The following is a 15,255-nucleotide window of genomic DNA, read 5'->3' as shown; positions in this document are numbered from 1 at the left end:
TCACCCCCCAAGGGAGACCCCATGTGCATTAAACAGTTTTTCTTCATCCCCTGCAGCCTGAATTGTTTCAGCCTCATCAGGATAACCTCCCTCAGGACTCAGCCGAAGCCAAGTTGAGCATGGATGTCCCATGACTAAAGAGATTGGTTCTGGGATGGACATGAATAGAATGTGTATGTAACTAAGTTATATTGATGTCAGGCAGCAAAAATATCTTCTCATAGAAAGAGGGTTGCTGCCCTAACCTCCAGCCTAACTGGATACTAGAAGGAGAAAATCTAAATTTCTGAGCTCCTCTACCTTGGTGGTCTCCTGCTCTGCCCAGTCTGCTGGGACCCCCAACGTCAGGCTCATCTATCTCTGTGAAGAAAGCACGGAGAGGCTGCTTCTAATCAGCCCCTTGGTCCTAAGAATAAGCCTCATCTGATTGTTTGCCGGTTCTATAGGAAACTAAGCAAAAGTCAAGGAGTCAGAGCAATCATTCTCTCTAAGGTTATTACCTGCACTATCCCTGCCACGGGGCCTACGTGAGCCTCAAACCTAATTTGGTGCATTGAAGTCTGAAGGCAGATCTCCTGGGGGCCTCTAGAAAAGTAGGTTCCCCGTGAAAATATTTTAATCTGTCTACACTGCAATGAACTGCCCCAGGAACAATGAGATTGCTTTGGTGGTTTACCCTCATTAGCTGCTCCCCTGCCTGTTGGGATCACCTTCCCTCAGACATATTCTGGACACGTTCCCAAGAGGTGAGTCTGTAAATAATCAACTTAACTTTTAACAGAGTCTGAACGTGGTCTTCGGTGTATGAAAACTCAGAGACAAGCCAAGTAAGGGATCCGCTAAAATAATTCCTTTTAGATTTGCCTTACACATGTTTCTGTGTTTCCTCATTTTTCTACTGTCGATCTGCATTATTCTTCAAATCAGAAAAAAAGGTACTGTGTGAGAACGGGGTTCGTGTCCACCCATTATTAGCCTTCCATTTTGTGGGCCTCCCCCCTCAGGGGTAAGGCGAGAGTTTTGGACTATGCGATGGCTAAATCTTTTCAACTCTGACAACGCAGAATTTGAGGACACTAACGAAATCAGCGTCAAGATTGGGGAACGGGCCACTAGCAATAATGGTAATACTGTGGCCATAGAACTAAGTGTGTGTGTTGCCACGGAATGACTTCAAAAGAAATTAAATTTTAGGGGTGCCTGGGTGGCTCAGTCGGTTGAGCATCTGACTTGGGCTCAGGTCGTGATCTCATGGTTCATGGGTGGCTCGCTGCTATCAGCATGGAGCCTGCTTCAGATCCTCTGCCCCTGGCTCTCTCTGCCCCAACCCTGCTCTCTTAATAATAAAAAATAAAATAAAATAATAAATTTTAAAGGGGAAGGTGCTGAATGTTACATATATGTGTATGCTATATGTATATGTTTGTATATATATGTATATATTACAAACGGTATTTTGAAAGAAACACAAGAAACTGGCTACAGTAATTCCTCTGAGCTGGGGAACTGGGGCTGGCCTGGGGGTCATTTTATACTTTTTAACTGTTGGACTTTTTGCGGGCTATACTCTATTGACTTCTCAGAGCAAGAAAAAAGGAGAATGTGCCAATATCCACATCCTGCCATTCAACGTCACAGACATCTAGAGCATTTAATATATGCTACATTTTTCATATATCCCTTCCCTTGAACTTCACCTCAGCTTCCAAGTCAGGTATTATTTATTATGTCTGTTTTTATAGATGGTTCAGGCGAGTGAAACAATTTCCCGGAGTCATTCCGCTTATGAGCGCGGAGCTAAGATTGGGGCCTGCATCGGAGTCGAGGGAACACGTTGTATTTCCAGCGTGCCTGCATGCAGGGAGAGGTTGGCCCCGGGTTCTCCATGATGCTTTTCCAGGGTGCTGAGGACAGTCCAGGCCGGTGGGCCGCTATTGCAGAGTGCGGCTCAGGGGGCCTCATTTGTCGTCGATCCCGTCTATCACTCTGGCTGGCGGCGGAGTTAGACGCCACACCTGCGCCGCGCCCCCCTCTCCCAGCGCTGAAGGCTGTTCCCGGTGAACCCCTGTGTTTCTCGGCCCGAAAGCTATTTTTCTGGTTGCCTGAAGGTGTTTGCTGTACAGACACGCCGAAGTGTTGGAAAGGCACTGTTCTGGAAGCAGCACGCAATCAGATGACAATCGGCCGGGACGGGCATTGCAGCCCCCTCGCCATCCTGGCGAGGCTAACTTCCAGAAGGTCCTAGGCTGGCTCCCAGAGGTCCCCGACGGCGGTTGTTGAGGACCCAGCCAGCCCTTATTGCCCCTTCCCATGCCTGAGGCTCAAGTCCTGCTCCCCTCCTTTCGTGGGAACCCCCTCCCAGGCAGACAACTGGTGTTCATATCCTTGCCTCCGGAGGACGCCCCAAACTCTGACACCAGGAAAAACCTCCTGAAGGGGTAACTCAGAGGGGGAGAATCACACCCATGTTCGGTGCTGGGACTGAAAACATGCATCACCCATTCCAGTCCCCGCGCGCGTTTGGTTTCTTAGCGACAGCGCCGTGTGCGCCTGGATTCTTCCAGCTCGTCTTGAGTGCGCAAGCCCAGGAGGCGTGCATTTGCCGTGGGGACGCTCAAGGACAAAGGAACAGCTCTGGAGCCTCTGTGCGGCCCGCAGACGGCCGGGTCACTGGGAACCGCACGGAGAGCCCGTCTCCGATGAAGTGTGGGCCCGAGGGCTTCGCCTGCGCCTGCGCCTGCGCCTGCGCGGGGGCCGCAGTCAAGCGTGGGCCGTGCTNCCTGCGCCGACCGCCGTCTCCCTCTCTCCTTCCGCGTTCTCCAAAGCCCGAGCGCCACTCTTCGTCCCGCGTCCCTCCTCTGCTGCGGGCTGCTGCCGGACCGGCCACCGCGGGCTTGGGGCCTCGCCAAACCTTTCCACCCCTTAACTGATTCTGAAAGGGATTCTTTCTGCTGTTCGGCCAGATATAACCAAATATGCCTGGGAATTGCACCCTTGAGTAACGGAGCAGCCCAGAAACGACAAATGCCTCGCACTCTTGCTCTACCTCCGGGCCCCGTCATCGGGCGTCATCACCTGCACGTGGGTCCACACGCAAGGAGAGAAAAGCCACGAGAGAGGAGCGGAAGCAAGGTAAGAGGGAGAGGGGAAGCCGCTGCCGGTGAAGACGGTGGTTTTCCCGTGGATGGTGAAGGTTATGGCCATAAACACTGCTTCTTTTCCATAGTCCTCTGCTTTGACTTGGGGTCAGATTCAAGGGTGAAAGGAGATGGAAGGTGCATTTAACAGCCTTCTCTTTAAGCCCACTAACTGTGCTCTCCTGCATTAATACTAACGCACTGCTCGAAGCCTGGAATTTTCTCTTTAAGTGTTTTTATTTATTTTTGAGAGAGCATGAGTGGGGGAGGGGCAGAGGGAGAGGGCGACAGAGGATCCAAAGTGGGCTCTGCGCTGAGAGCTGGGAGCCCAAAACGGGGCTCGAACTCACAAACTGTTAAGATGATGACCTAAGCCACCAGGCGCCCTTAAGTCTGAAATTTGTTCTCAGGGCTGTCCCAGGAGCTCCGTCTCATCTCTATTCAGAATAATTTGGTTGTTGGTTTTTAAGGAGAGTACCCTCTGCTGACCTCACCTCTCCCTTCAAAGTAGATTCTTCAGGTCTCAAAGGCTCAGACTTCCCGTATTTTTTATCTTTTTGCTTACCGTCTCACCTCATGTATCAAATCAGTCATTGATGGGGGCATTTGTCCTTTAAAACACGTTTATAAGTCATATTTGCCTTTCTATTTCTCCTGCCTCTGTCGGGGGCAGGTCCTCTTTATCATGAGGACCCAGGATTATTGGATGATCTAGATTCTTATACTAGCACCCTAATGGATTCCCTTACTGGAGTTTGAGCACTTCCTAAAGAGCAGGGTCATGTTCATCTTCAAAAATGCTCATCATGACACACCACACCACAGCAGCCAGAGTGAGACTCTAAAACGTAAGTGAGCTCATGTCATTCCTGTGCTCAGAACCTTCCCGTAACTCCCCATTTTAGTCACCGTATAAAAGTCTTTTTTATACGCAGTTTCTTTACTGGGATGTAATTGACACGTAAGACTTCCTTAGTTTCAGGGGCACAGCATAATGATTCAATATTTGTATAAGGAAATGATCACCAGGAGAAGTCTGTTAACATCCGTCAGCATGCGGTTAAAATTTTTTTTCTTATGATGAGACCTTTTAAAAGATTTACCTCTTAGCACCTTTCAAATATGCAAAGCTTTATTATTAACTCTAATCACCATCTGTACATTATATCCTCAGGCCTTCTTGATTCTTATAACTGGAAGTTTGTACCTTTTGAGCCATTTTCCCCATTTGCCACCNAGTTTGTACCTTTTGAGCCATTTCCCCCATTTGCCCCCCCCCCCCTCCCGATCCTGCCTCTGGTGACCACCAATCTGTTCTCTGTATCTGAGTTCGGTTTTTTGATTTTGGGGTTTTTTAAGATTCCACATATAAATGAGATCACACGATATTTGTCTTTCATATAGCCTTCAAGGTCCAACCATGTCACAAACAGCAAGATTTCCTTCTTTTTTATGGCTGAATAATATTGCATTGTATATATACAGTTGACCCTTGAACAACGCAGGAGTTGGGGGGGGCTGACCCGCTGCACAGGCAGAAATCCACATATAACTTTTGGGGCGCCTGGGTGGCTCAGTTGGTTGAGTGTCCAACTTCGGCTCAGGTCACCATCTCATGGTTCGTGAGTTTGCGCCCCATGTCAGACTCTGTGCTGACAGTTCGGAGCCTGGAGCCTGCTTCATATTCTGTCTCTCTCTCTCTGCCTCTCCCCTGCTCATGCTCTGTCTCTCTCTCTCAGAAATAAATAAACATCAAAAAAAATTTTTTTAAGAAATTCCCATTATATATATTCTTGGCTCCAAACATTTATGTGGTTATAAATGAATTGACCACATATGTGTGAATTTACTTCTGGACTCTCTTATTCCACTCCATTGATCTGTGTGTCTGTTTTTATGCCAATACCACACCATTTTGATTCCTATAGCTTTGTAATATAGTTGGAACTCAGAAAGTATAATGCTTCCAGCTCCATTCTTTCTCAAGGTTGTTTTGGCTATTTGGGGTCTTTTGTGGTTCCATACAAATTTTAGGATTGTTTGTTATATTTCTGTAAAAAAAAAAAATGCCATGGGAATTTTGATAGGGATCACACTGAATCTGTAGATTGCTTTGGGTAATATGGACATCTAACAATATTAAGTCTTTTGATCCATGAGCATGGAATGTCTTTCCATTTATTTGTGTCTTCTTCAGTTCTTTGTTCACGGTCTTCTAGTTTTCAGTGTACACGTCTTTCATCTCCTTGGCTAAACTTATTCGTAGGTATTTTATTCTTTTTGATGTAATTGTCAATGGGATTGTTTTCTTAATTTCTCTCTCTCTGGTAGCTTCTTATTAATGTATAGTAATGCAACGGATTTTTGTATCTTGATTTTGTGGCCTGCAGCTTTACAGAATGTGTATGTTCTTTTTTTTTCTCATTTTATTTTTTTAAAATAGTTTATTGNGGTTGTCTTTTATTTCTTTTTCTTGCCTCGGACTTTTCTGGCCGGGACTTCCAAAACAATATTGAATAAAAGTGATGAGAGTGGATGATCCTGATCTTAGAAGAAAAGCTTTTAGCTTTTTACCACTGAGTATGGTGTTAGCTGACCATTATTGTGTTGAGTTACATTCCCTCTATACCCACTTTGTTGAGAGTTATCATTAATATATGTTGAATTTTGTCACATGTTTTTTCTCCATGTATTCAGATGATCATATGACGCTTATCCTTCCATTAGTGTTTGATATGCATATGTTGAACTATACTTGCCTCCCTGGAATAAATCCCATTTGATCATGGTGTATAATCTTTTTAATGTGTTGTTGAATTTACTTTGCTGATATTTTGTTGAGGATTTTTGCATCTGTGTTCATCATGGATATTGGTGTGTAATTTTCTTTTGTTGTGATGGCTTTCTCTGGTTTTGGTACCAGGGTAATTCCAGTCTCATAAAACGAGTTTGGAAGTATTCCCTCCTCTTCTCCTTTTTGGAAAAGCTTGAGAAAGATTGATATTAATTCTTCTTTTAAATGTTTGCTAGAGGGACGCATGGGGGGCTCAGTCAGTTAAGCATCCGACTTTGGCTTGGGTCATGATCTCGTGGTTCGTGGGTTCAAGCCCCATCTTGTGCTCTGACTGGAGCCTGCTCCCGGTTCTGTGTCTCCCTCTCTCTCTGCCCCTCTCTCATTCATGCTCTGTCTCTGTCTCTCAAAAATAAACATTAAAAAAATTTTGTTTAGGGGCGCCTGGGTGGCTCCGTCGGTTGAGCGCCCGACTTTGGCTCAGGTCATGTTCTCAACGGTTTGTGAGTTCGAGCCCAGCATTGGACTCTATGCTGACCCTCCCCCACTCACACTCTGTCTCTTTCTATCATCTCAGTGTTAAATAAACGTTAAAAAAAATTTTTTTTTAATTTTTGTTTAAATAAATAAATGTTTGGTAGAATTCACAAATGAAGCCATCTGTCCTGGACTTTGGTTTTTTGGGCTGTTTTTGATTACTGATTCAATCTCCTTACTAGTTTCTGCACGATTCAGTCTTGGTAGGCTGTATGTTTCTAGGAATTTGTTCTTTTCTTCTAGGTTGTCCAGTTTGTGTGTAATTGTTCATACTAGCCTCATGGGAGTTTGTATTTCTGTGGTATCAGTTGTAATGTCTTGTCTTTGATTTTTAATTTTATTTATTTGAGTCCTCTTTTTTTTTCCCTTGATGAGTCTAGCTAAAAGTTTATTGGTTTTATCTTTTCCAAAAGCCAGCTCTTAGTTTCAAAAACAAACCCAGCATCTTAGTTTGATCTTCTCTGTTGCCTTTTTAGTCTCTATTTCATCTGATCTTCATTGTTTCCTTCCTCCTACTAACCTAGGGCTTCACCTGTTCTTTTCTCCAGTTCCTTGACTGTAAAGATAAGTCGTTTATTTGAGATCTTTCATATTCCCTTTGCTTAAAAACAATTTATTTATTTTTAAAGTAAATGCTATATGCAACATGGGCCTCAAGTTCATGGCCCCAAGATCAAGAGTCGCATGCTCTACCAACTGAGCCAGCCAGGTGCCCCTTTCTTATTTCTTTTTTTTTTTTTTAATTTTTGTTTATTTCTGAGAGAGAGAGAGAGAGCGAGAGCGAGAGCGAGCAGGGGAGGGTCAGAGAGAGAGGGAGACACAGAATCTGAAGCAGGCTCTGAGCTAGCTGTCAGCACAGAGCCTGACGCAGGGCTTGAACCCACGAATCATGAGATCATGACCTGAGCCAAAGTCGGACGCTCAACCGACGGAGCCCCCCAGGCGCCCCAACCCCTTTCTTATTTCTTGAGGTGGGCGTTTATTGCTATGAACTTTCCCCTTAGATCTGCTTTTGCAGCGTCTAGTAAGTTTTAGTGTGCTGTGTTTCCATTTTCACTTGCGTTTAAGACACGTATTTTTATTTCTCTTTTGATTTCTTCTTTGACCCATTGACTGTTCATGTATATGTTGTTTGATCTTCACATATTTGTGAATTTTCCAGGCTCCTTTTTGTAACTTTTTTTTAGACCACTGCTGTCAGAAAAGGTACTTGATGTAATTTCAGTCTCTCTAAGTTTATACTCGAGAATGTTCCCTGTGCACTTGAGAAGACTCTGTATTCTGTTGCTTTGGGATGGAATGTTCTAAATATGCCTATTAAGGGGGCGCCTAGGTGGCTCAGTCGGTTTAGCGTCGGACTTCAGCTTAGGTCATGATCTCGCGGTCCGTGGGTTCGGGCCCTGCATCGGGCTCTGTGCTGACAGCTCAGAGCCTGGAGCCTGCTTTGGACTCTGTGTCTCCCTCTCTCTCTGCCCCTTGCCCACTCATGCTCTGTCCCCGTCTCTGCATCTCTCTGTCTTTCAAAAATAAAATAAGTAAATATGCCTATTAAGTTCATATGATCTGATGTGTTGCTTAAGGCCAATGTTTCCTTATCAGGTTTCTGTCTGGATGATCTCTCCATTGATGTAATTGGGGTGTTAAAGTCCCCGACTGGTATTGCTCTCTATTTCTCCCTTCAGGTCTGTTAATATTTGTTTTATGTACGTAAGTGCTGCTATCTTTGGTGCATGACTATTGACAAATGTTACCTCTTCTTATTGGATTGATCCCTTTATCATTATGACCTTCTTTGTCTCTTATTATAGTCCCAAAGTCCCTTTTGTCTGATATAAATATAGCTACCCCAGCTTTCTTTTGGTTTACATTTACATGGCGTGTTTTCCATCCCTTCACTTTGATAGTGAAGCTGAGCTCCGCAGCCGCACTGACCCCCCGCTCCGCCCTCTCCAGCACCCCAACTTTGCCGTTCCGCACACGCCGCCACCACAGAGCCTTTGTTCTAGTTGTTTTGTCTTGTTACTTGGCGTACTCCTGTGGGAGCCATCCTCCAAGGCGGCCCCCCAGCGAGCCTCCCCTCCTGGCATCCAGGCCCCGATGTGGTCCCCTCTCATGCTGAGTAGGGCGGCCCTGCGTAACCAATAAGATACTTCCGCAGTGATGCCTTGTGACTTCTGAGGCGAGGTGACAAAGCACGTTATGGCTTCTGTCTTGTTCTTTCTTGGACCCCCAGCTCTGGGGGAAAGCTGGCCACTCTGTCGTGAGGATCCTGAAGGCCTGCGTGCCGGGGAACGGAGACCTGCTGAGAGACAGGTTAGTTTGGGGGCCCTGTAGGTGAGCCCCCCGCCCTCGGCAGGAGACCCTTGTTCTCTAGTCAGATCCTCCCACAACCGCAGCACCAGCCACCATCCCGACCGCAGCCTCGGGAGACATCCTGAGCCGATTAAGCTGCTTCTGAACTCCTGACCCACAGGAACTAGGAGCTCTTAGGGGCTGGTCATTGTTTACAGGTTCTGAGTTCGGGAGTAATTTGTTTTCCAGTGGCTAATACAGCCCCCCTCTCACTCTCAGGTACTGACTTGGTTAATGCCTTCACCTCCCTCAGATCTTGTCTCAAATCTCACTGATCCAGTGAAGTCTACCCTGAGCGTGCTCTTCAACATCGTAATCCGTGCCCACCCCCTTGCCCTGCCCCCAAATCACGATTCTTCTTTATCCTGCTCCGATTTCCTTTTTCTCACAGTACCTACCTACCATCTTCCAAGATCGTATCTGATTTACACGTGTATTATGTTGATTCTTATTTGCCTTTTCCCTCTCCTGTAACTTACTGGGAAGCAGGGCCCTTTATGTGTTCTAATCACTGACATAAGCCAAGCGCCTAGAAAAGCGTATGGCACAAAGTAAGTGCTTAAGAAAAGTTTGATAATCACTCTGATCAAGAATCTGCAGTGCTTTCCAGGACCTAAAGTCAAAGGTATGTGATTCTCAAGATGCTTACAAATGAGACTCCTCTTTCTTCAGGCCTATCTTTTGCTTCTTGCTTCCTTCCTATACATACCCTCCCTTTCAGCCAAATTCACCTGCCCACCATCTCTGCCCTTGTATCTGTCACTCAGAACACTTCCGTGGACATCTTGGCGTAGGAAAATCTGACCCACCCATTCTACTCTTGTTTTTTTTAATTTATGTTTTAGAGAGAGGGAGCGTGGGTGCGTGCATGAGCAGGGGAGAGGCAGAGGGAGAAAGGGAATGCCAAGCAGACTCCACGCAGTCAGCATAGAGCCCAACACATGGCTCGAACTCACAAACGGTGAGCCGAAATCAAGAGTCAGACACTTAACTGACTGAGCCACCCAGGCGCCCCTCCCCATTCTACTTTGCCTCATCCGTGCAGATTTCATAATCTCCTTTCGACAAGAACGGATTTTGCTCTGTGAACTTGCATAGCACCTGGAGACCCCGTAAGGTTTACACTTTGCTCGTATTGCCTTTAGAATTAACTGTGTGCACAGAGACCATGAGTTGACAAAGAATCCTTCCCCTGTCTAATTCATTTCACAAACGTTCATCGGGCACTTACTCCGTGGCGGTCACCTTGTTAAGAATCAGAATGCCAAAGGGACAAAAAGAATGGGGATATAAGATGAGTAGGGAAAGGCGGCTCTCCTCACTGTTTTGTGCAGAAGAGAGATGTGGCCGTAACAAAAGCAGCGGAGGGGAAAGGGGCCCGTGGAGGAAATGAGAACTAGCAGGTTAAAGAGGCAGGAAGCCAACCAGAGGCAGGTGACAAACCCCAGGAAGCAGGCGACTCGCGGAAGCGGTCATCAACAATGAACAATGCCACAGGGACGTCAGGGCCAAGGAGGGCTCCCAGGCAGCCACTGGTGGCAGCGAGGAGGTCACCGTTAGCGTGAAAGATTCCAGCAAGATGTGCCCTGGTCCCATTCCCAGGACGCACAAGAAGTCGACATTCCCAGACTTCCTTGCGCTTGCGTTGCGGCCACGTGACTGAGCGCTGACCATTGGGATACGGGAGGAAGTGATGCGTGCCTGGTCGGGAAACTTTCTACACAGTCCTCTACTGCCGCTCGGGATTTGGGGCGGGTGGAATGCAAAGGATCCAGCGGGGAACTTCAGGAGAGCCCCAAGGGAAAGCCAGGCCACAAGCTAGAGGGAACGGGGACTTTGGAGTTACCACACAGAGGACGGCTGCCCAGGAGAGCCNGTGGTGACATGACCGAGGGGAGTTTTCACAACGGGGAGGGCGTAAGGACCCGACTGCGGGGGGCTGAGAAGCAAAGTGAGGGGCAAGCAAGTGGGGACAATCCGGACAAGCTCCAGAGCAGATCTCTGCTCTAAAATGTCATTTGTCAACATTTGGGGGGGACGGAATGAGTGCTTTAATTTTGAGGGGGTCTAGGAGGGGACTGTGNCAAAACAGAGAGGTGGCCTTCTTCCTGCAATTCCCAGTAATCAAGTCTGTGTCCCAAAATAAAGTCGTTTCCCTGAAACTGACTTGAGCTTCTCGAATTCGGAGCACATGCTACCTACTGCAACTTGCCTGGGTGGGCTCGGGCAAGAGAAAGAAGCCAGTGGTGTTCTTTTTTTTTTAATGTTTTATTTATTTCAAGGANTTCCAAGGCTAATCTGCTACTAGCAAACACAAGAGCCAGTCAACATCTAGAACCTCAGCTTATTAAAACCCCAATTCTAAGAGTTTGAAGACTTAAAGTCCAGATTTTTCCAAGTTCTTTTTTTTTTTTAATGTTTATTTTTGAGAGAGACAGAGACAGAGCATTAGTAAGGGAGGAGCAGAAAGAGAGGGAGACATAGAATCCAAAGGAGGCTCCAGGCTCCGAGCTGTCAGCACAGAGCCCGAAGTGGGGCTCGAACCCATGGATCATGAGATCATGACCTGAGCTGAAGTCGGGCACTTAACCGACGGAGCCACCCAGGTGCCCCTCCAGGTTCTAAAAGCAGCGCCCCCCCACCAAAGGCTGGCAACCGTCCCATGAAAACGATGTACTTAAGTCCCTAGAAGAATGTTCACATCTCTCAATTCTTGCCAAGGTCTATATCCAACTTATGCAGGACCTGCCTGGATACTTGATTGAGACCCGAAGGGCATCGCCTGGGGAATGGTTTCCTAGGCGGTGGAATCGGGGTGCTCCGGTAAGGATGTAGTTCTCAATTTCTTCTCCCACTGCATAGTTTCATTTCAGAAAAATAGATTTGTAACCCACTGACACATCTGCTGGCCACATGAAGGTCAAATCCAGATCCATACAAAGTAGAATAATTTTGCGTCTGTCTCAGGAAATTAGGTAACTTAAATAAAGGCAACCCTCAGGAAAGCTTTCTCTCCGTTCTTAGAGATATACATTAATAGTAGTGTCTGGTTACCGAGCGTCAGATCTTGGCTCTTACCAGCGTGATGCTTCCTGTGAAAAATGCAGAGAGTTCAAATCCCTCAGGGTTCGAAATAATCTCCCATGTGTTAAAGAACCAAAGCTTTGATGGTTAGCTGTTCCCGCAGAGACCACCAAACGTGTGAGAGCCACTGGGGGCCCGCTGTTCAGATGCAGGATTATAATTATTCGGAGGGTATTTGCATTCATTTTTTTCCCTTAGGTTTCTGCAGTTAATGTGATATGTGATCTGAAAACTGTTTCTCTGAGCAGTCAGGAGCAGCCACTGTTATGACCTTCAGGGGATGCCATCCTTGGGACATGTAACCAGTGTCCCCTTTTTAAATCAGGTGGATGTGTGGGCAGATGGGCTGTCTGAGTTCAGCTCAGCTCCTGTTCACTATTATGGGCCCTGGAAACACAGAGCATTGATTCCATGCCTTCTGTATCCTGACCCTGATCCTGGGCCCAAGTTCAGGAGCACCAGTTCAAGACCCCCAGATGACTTGTTTACTCAGAGAGCCTTCCAAGTCAGGAAGAGAAACACATGGCCATCCTTGCCCTTCAGAAGTTTCACTGCAAGACAGAGTGACTCACTTGAATTTTTTGGTGATGGTGAACTCTATTAAATCACATTCCTAGAACTACTACTTACTGGGCTCCTTTTCTATAAGCTGCAAACTTGGGGAGAGGAGCCTGAAATATAGTTGCGTTATCAGCACAGTCGACCCCATGAATCTTTATGTCCCACCCCAGGACCTGAGACGTGAAAGAGTGCCTTCCCAGGCCAATGGGACCGCTGATATGTGTAGTCACAGCCGTAGACCAAAAAAAAATACCACTACTCTCTGGCCCCAGAATGCCGTTCCCATCCTCCGCCCTGGCCCCGGCCAGGTAAATAGTAAATGAGCAAAAATTCAGCCGACCACTTTAGAGAACTATTACTCTGCTTTTGATGAGATGTATCTATCATGACATCAGCTGCATTCCGGGGGAGAAACGGAGACTCTTTTGCTACTGTAACAGAATTTGAAATACTCGTGAAATATTGCTAAGATAGGAGCACCTGGGGGCCTCAGTCAGTTACGTGTCCGACTTCGGCTCAGGTCGTGATCTCACGGTTCGTGGGTTCGAGCCCCACATTGGGCTCTGCTGACATCTCAGAGCCTGGAGCCTGCTTCAGTTCTGTCTGTCTGTCTGTCTGTCTGTCTGTCCCTCCCCTGCTTGCACTCTCTCTCTCAAAAATAAATAAGCATAAAATTTTTTTTAAATACTGCTGAAATAGTATTACAGCCCGTGATAGTGAATGACAGCTGTGAAACCAGCCCAGTCCCCTCCCCACCTGTTGATCAGTTTCTGTTCTATAAAGGCAGCCAGCGAGCTGTAATACACTTAGCCTTTGTTCTCTGTCTCAAACTGTGATCAGAACACTTCTAACCACGTGATGGCCTGATATTTAAAGTTCGTAGCCTCTGTTTCTATTTCTGCTTTCACAGTGGCCCTGCCCTCACTCTTCTCCATGCAGGCGGCCTTGGTCCCCTCAGGAGGGTGGTGATACACGCAAAAGCTACTAATCAAGTAGCTACGGTTTTGCCTTCCAAAGGCCAAGGCCTGGGCGTGATGCAAAGACCTGGAGGAAAGCATGGCAGAGAAGGGCACGCTTATTCACGCTGTAGCCTAAGATGATCTGGAATGTGGGGCAGTGAGAAGAAAAGCTGGTAAAAACAAGATCAAAGGGGCTGGCCAGATGTCCAAAGCTGGTTACTCCCCTTGCATACTTTTGGCTTCTGTAATCTTGCTTGCCTCTTGCGTCCACCAACTGCCCAGATGGCCCCACTGATAAGTGCCTCTCCTTTTTTCCTTTGTCTCTCAACCACCCCCATCCCAGCCATAAAAGGAGGCCGATGCCAAGTTTCGGGGTTCAGCCTTTGGAGGTGAATCTGCCAGGCTGGCACCGGTGCGCAATAAACGGTCTTTTCCTGATTCCCTGCGTGCATGTGGCTTGTCTCTTCCTGGGCACCGAGTATTTACTCTAACAGCAGGAAGAGAGCCAGGAAGGAACTGAGAAGCCCCTAGTAAAAAGGAATAAAACACCTTTTAATAGAGATCGGTCATGGGGCGCCTGCGTGGCTCAGTTAAGCGTCCCACTTTGGCTCAGGTCATGATCTCACGGTTCGTGGGTTCAAGCCCCGACTCAGGCTCTGTGCTGACAGCTGGGAGCCTGGAGTCTGCTTTGGATTCTGTGCCTCCCTCTCTCTCTGCCCCTCCCCTGTTAGTGAGCTGTCTCTCTTTCAAAAATAAACAAACATTTTAAAAAAGATGATACAGATCGGTCATTATTCCCATGCATTTGATCATATCTAACATGTTTTGACTATTCACTGGGGACCAAGCACTGGCTGGGCCTTTTACTCTTATCAGCCCATGAGTCTTCCCCAAACACCTGTGAGGTCAGTACTGCCAACCCCCCATTTCGCAGAGGAGAAAAGTGGGGCACAGAAAGGCTAGCTAAGTACCTTGCCCTAGGTCATAGGCTGCGGAGTGAGAGTCAGGGAAGGCCCATAGGCAGTGTAGCTGTGAGGTCCACACTCTGACCCCCGCACCAGCTGCCCCTGGCAATCAGTGGCATTGCATGTGAGCATGAACGAGCCTTCGCAGAAGCTCTTTAAAAGCAGCTCGGGGCGCCTGGGTGGCTCAGTCAGTTAGGCATATCTGACTTCTGCTCAGGTCATGATCTCACGGTTCATGGGTTCGAGCCCCACATCAGGCTCTGTGCTGACAGCTCAGAGCCTGGAGCCTGTTTCAGATTCTGTATCTCCCTCTCTCTCTGCCCCTCCCCTGCTCACACTGTCTCTGTCTCTCTCTCTCTCTCGGAAATAAATAAAAACATTAAAAAAAATTAAAAGCATCTCAATATATCATTAGGTTTGGAGACCACACATGGATACACAATGAATGGAAAAAAAATATGGCTGAGGATAAAATGTTCAGTGGCCCCAAGATATGAGTGGCTATATCTCAAAATATTTAAGATAGAAAAGAAGGTTTAAAAACCCCCCAAAAGAGGGGCGCCTGGGTGGCTTAGTTGGTTAAGCGTCCGACTTTCGCTTAGGTCATGATCTCACGGTTCGTGGGTTCNGATATGGGGCACCTGGGTGGCTCAGTCAGCTAAGCATCCCACTTCGGCTCAGGTCATGATCTCATGGTTTGTGCGTTTGAGGCCCGTGCCGGGTTCTGTGCTGACAGTGCAGAGCCTGCTTCAGATCCTCTGTCCCTGTCTCCCTTCCCCTCCCCAACTCATGCTCACTTGCTCGCTCTTGCCCTCAAAAATAAAAAACATTTTAAAAAAAGTAATAAAAATTCAAAAAAGATAGAAAGG

At 47.1% G+C, this 15,255-nt stretch overlaps 1 protein-coding gene across 7 annotated transcripts in view; it reads left to right on the top strand.

The window, feature by feature from the left end:
- Positions 1-2,839: 2,839 nt before the first annotated feature.
- The window catches only part of EGFL6 (EGF like domain multiple 6), a 117,294-nt gene continuing 104,878 nt past the window's right edge, over positions 2,840-15,255 (top strand). For 6 of the 7 annotated variants that reach the window (XM_077780997.1, XM_077780996.1, XM_077780999.1 and 3 more), the window contains exon 1: positions 2,840-3,132. The gene's annotated coding sequence lies outside the window, so the exon portion shown is untranslated. The remainder of the gene's footprint in view (positions 3,133-15,255) is intronic. The other variant, XM_077780998.1, reaches the window with a different exon arrangement.

Source organism: Crocuta crocuta, unplaced genomic scaffold, assembly GCF_008692635.1.
Source record: "Crocuta crocuta isolate KB4526 unplaced genomic scaffold, BGI_CrCroc_1.0 scaffold2174, whole genome shotgun sequence".
Lineage (NCBI taxonomy): Eukaryota > Metazoa > Chordata > Mammalia > Carnivora > Hyaenidae > Crocuta > Crocuta crocuta.
This window is presented reverse-complemented; position numbering and strand designations above follow the sequence as displayed.